Consider the following 3,811-nt stretch of genomic DNA (forward strand, 5'->3'; position numbering starts at 1 on the left):
AACCCCGCTGGTGTGTAATCGTTCCGCTTGTCGTTTTGTAACGATGGGGAGGCGGCGGGGGACCAGCCCACCGAGTGGACGCATCTGTGTGTGCGGGGCCGAGCCCGAGGTCTGGCTCCCGGGGAAACTTTTGCTGTCTGCTGTCACTTTCCCCCAAGCTTTCGTTTAAGAAAAAAAATAATAATAAAAGGGTGAGGAAACAACCCAAACTCCAGGCTCTTCGCCCGGCTCCGTGGGAAGGAGGAGGCCCTTTTTGTTGCTAGCAACCCGGACCGGGAGGTCGGTCGCCGGGAGCGCGGGTCCCCCCGCGGGTTTGCCGTGACCATCCCGAGCCCGGGCCTGCGTTTCTGCTGGGCGCGCTTTTCCTGTTTATGGGGGAAGGGAAGGGAAGGGAGGAGGGGTGCAGAGCGGCGGCCCGGGAAGGGGGAACCACCCCGGGCTCCGCTGGGTCTCCCGGGCTTACACCGCCAACTCCGTGGTAGCTGCACCCGTTCTGAGGCAGCCCTAGATGCTTGCTTTTAGGAATTTTCAGGAATTGCATCCAGATATGCATTTCCACTGCAGCCCGTTCTGCCCAGTATGTCCTTTATCTTGTTTGTTTCCTAGTAACGCCGATGAAAACAGCAGTGTGGCTTCCTGCCCCCGGTGAAGTGGGGTTAAATTAAGTGGCTGATGCCCTGAGCAAAACCTGCAATTTTGCTCTTGTTTGTGTAAAGCTATTTTTGATTCTTGGTCTGCAGTTTTGTGTGTGTGTGTGTGTGTGGTGGGTTTGTTTTTTTTTCTTTTTGGCTTTTTTTTTTTTTTTTAAGATTACAGAGGGTGCAAATCATTACCAGCTTTTTTTTTCTGCATCGAGGTCTAAAGCTTTCTGTAAAACGTTTTTAAAAATCTACTAGCAAGTCACTTCACCCAGCAGTTGTTATTCAGCAAGGGAGTTTGGATATTTACATGTAATGATCTCGGGGTTCTGTGCTATAATACTGGTATGATGAAGGATATCATGGACCGAAAGATACTGTTCCTGGTTTGAAGGAACAAAAAGGGCCACCCTTCAACTTGTGGTTGGAACTGGAGGCAGCCAAACCAGTAAAGCATCTGATGATTAAAATGGTGAAGAAGATCTTGTAAATATACTGGCTCTGGTTGGTAAAAGGACTTTTGCTGGTGACATGTTCATGACTAGTTTATCCTCACTTTGGACATTGTCGTTTTATGGATTGCAGAGCAAGTCGATTGGTAACTTGAGATTCAAAACCAAACCAGAACTCCCTTCTAAAAGTAAAAAAGGATAGTCTCAAAATGCACGGTTCTCAGGAAAATGGAATTCTTCCATCCTGTGGTTTTGTTTTCATAAGCACAGCTCAGTGGTTGTGTTGGTAGAAACTAGCGAGCGAGCCAGCCCTGCCTTGTAAACTTAGGACACTTGGAACTTGTGCAACTTGTTGTTAGTTATATATTGTAACCCGTCCTTTTGTAATTTGAAGTAAATTGTAGACATGAACTTCCTGATCTGCCCTCTTATTTTCATTTTCACAACTGTATAAAGTACCCATTACCTTTTTTTTTAGTTTTTAAAAAGTTACAGTTATTAATTCCTCCCCAGTTTCTTTTTTATTATTTTTATTGATTTCAGAGAGGAAGGGAGTGGGGGAGAGAGATAGAAACATCAATGATGAGAGAAAGTCATTGATTGGCTGCCTCTTGCATGCCCCATACTGGGGATTGAGCCGGCAACCCGGGCCATCTGCCCTGACTGGGAATTGAACCATGACCTCCTGGTTCATATATAGGTCAACGCTCAACCAGTGAGCCAGGCAGGCTGGGCCCCCCACAGTTCCTTCCCTTACATTTCATGTTATTCTGAACACAAGTCATCAAGATCATTTTCCTTCCAGTAGCACTTCAACAGTCACTGACTTGCTTTGGATTCCTTTTCTGTTCCGAATCTTGCAGCTCTCTAAATGCCTAAAGTATTTTGGTAGAGCATAATTTGGCACTTAAAGAAATTTACATCCTGTTTTTATATTTTTCTCTTTCTTTTTGGTGTGTCATATCACCAAAGCACATTTCTAAGCTCTTGGGAGGTGGGGAAAGTTACGTGTATTTCTTTTGGATTCTTTAAGGACACCTGGTCCAGTGTTTCCCAGAGAGCTTAAGAAAAAAGAACCAGAAGGCCTGAGTTCTTTGCCAGCCTCGCTACTCATTAACTCTGTGAAACTAGGGCTTTCTTGGGTCTCCCTTTTCTCATCTTGGAATCAGGGAGTTTTAGAAAGCATATAAGGTCTGTTTTAGCTGTAAGAATCCCTGCCCCCCCCCCCTTTTTTTGCCAGTGTCTTCTCCAATGCAATACGTTTTTTATTCAGATTTCCTCCTTACTCTAAACAGTTCTTCATTTTTCCATGGCCCCTGGCACACTGGCAGTAGTCATCTCATTCATCTGAGAGAGCGCTTTCCACCTTCTGCCTGCCAAACGGTTGTTACCTTGCCTGGGTCCTGTTTTCCTTAGACCTTTGCCTGTTGATCTAAATGGGGTCCCTTTTTAGTGTCTGTTTCAGATCGAGCTATGCTTTAGTTTGACGTTCTCCTTATACAGTTTAAACTGTACAGGCCTGTAGACTGTCCTGTGCACGTACTGAGACAGCACCTTTTTACCAAACACAAAAGCACCTGCTTTCTTTTCTTTTTTTTCTGTTACTATAGATTCGTCATTCCAAACCCTAAGAGAGCTACTGGAATTTAGGAAACAATATCCTACCTACAAGGAAAGCCCCCTCAGCCAGTTTACTGAAAAATTACAAAATTGGTTTAAATGGCTGGAAATTGTATAGACTTGGAGAGTTCCTTTGTCAGCTCACAGCACCTATTTCACACCCTGTTTTTGTGTGCTGGTTGGGGAACTGGCTTGTTTCACATGGTTCCATATGAAGGAAGTGCTGCAGGAAAGGGGGTGGGGAGCTTTGATTCAAATGATGTCCTTAGGGTTTCAAGCTTATTTTTTCCTTCAGTATCATTATATTTAGAAAACTGATTACATTATATATATATTTTTTTTCTCGTAGACGTGAGACTCTAATTTCTATTTTTCATCATGTATTTCTCTAATTTAGTCAAAATGACTTCTGAAATCTTATGCTTATATAGATATATATGAAGTAACATGATCTCTCTATAGTCATTCATTCTAGCAAACATTTTACACATACAAGGTGCCAACCATTGTGGTAGATGCTGATGATTAAAAAAAGGGGGGGGGCACTTACTCTTCTGTTGAGATTTGCCCATGACACTTGCAGTTTAGAAGTCAACTTTTAAATAAATAATTACAAATAGTCATATTTAGAATAAAACCCAGAGCGGCCCACAAGTCACTAGCCCTGTCTCCTCTTTGGGTCCTGTTTCTCCTGTTTTCTCTCTGTTCCTTTCCATCCATACTGGTCTCTTGGCACTGACTCTTTTTCACTTTTAGTGGCACCTTCTTGTCTGTTCCTTGGCCACCAAACCCAGGGTATCTCTCCTTGCACCTTCACTATCATGTCATTGTGTTTTGTTTTCATAACATTTATCACTAGCTGCTATTTTGTGTGTGTGTGTGTCTATGTATGTTTGTCTCCTCAATAGAAAGTAGACTCCAGGAGATTAAGGATCTTATCCATCTGGAACACCTCATCTCCTAGACCAGTGCCAGGCAGATAGACATGTTTGTTAATAAATGAAATGAGTAATTACAAGTGTAGTATGTAGTAGTGAAGGATGCTATGGGAGCCTTTCCCAGCAAACCTACCCTCCTATGAAGTGGCCTGGGTAAGGCTTT

At 43.4% G+C, this 3,811-nt stretch overlaps 1 protein-coding gene across 4 annotated transcripts in view; it reads left to right on the forward strand.

The window, feature by feature from the left end:
• The window catches only part of HIPK1 (homeodomain interacting protein kinase 1), a 49,109-nt gene that overhangs the window by 7,038 nt on the left and 38,260 nt on the right, over positions 1–3,811 (forward strand). For 2 of the 4 annotated variants that reach the window (XM_006763032.2, XM_015563457.1), the window contains exon 1: positions 27–109. The exons of 1 other annotated variant lie outside the window; for it this stretch is intronic. The gene's annotated coding sequence lies outside the window, so the exon portion shown is untranslated. Of the gene's footprint in view, positions 1–26; positions 110–3,811 lie in introns of those variants that run through there. One more of the 4 variants, XM_015563458.1, reaches the window with a different exon arrangement.

The sequence above is a fragment of the Myotis davidii genome, unplaced genomic scaffold (genome assembly GCF_000327345.1).
Source record: "Myotis davidii unplaced genomic scaffold, ASM32734v1 scaffold217, whole genome shotgun sequence".
NCBI lineage: Eukaryota > Metazoa > Chordata > Mammalia > Chiroptera > Vespertilionidae > Myotis > Myotis davidii.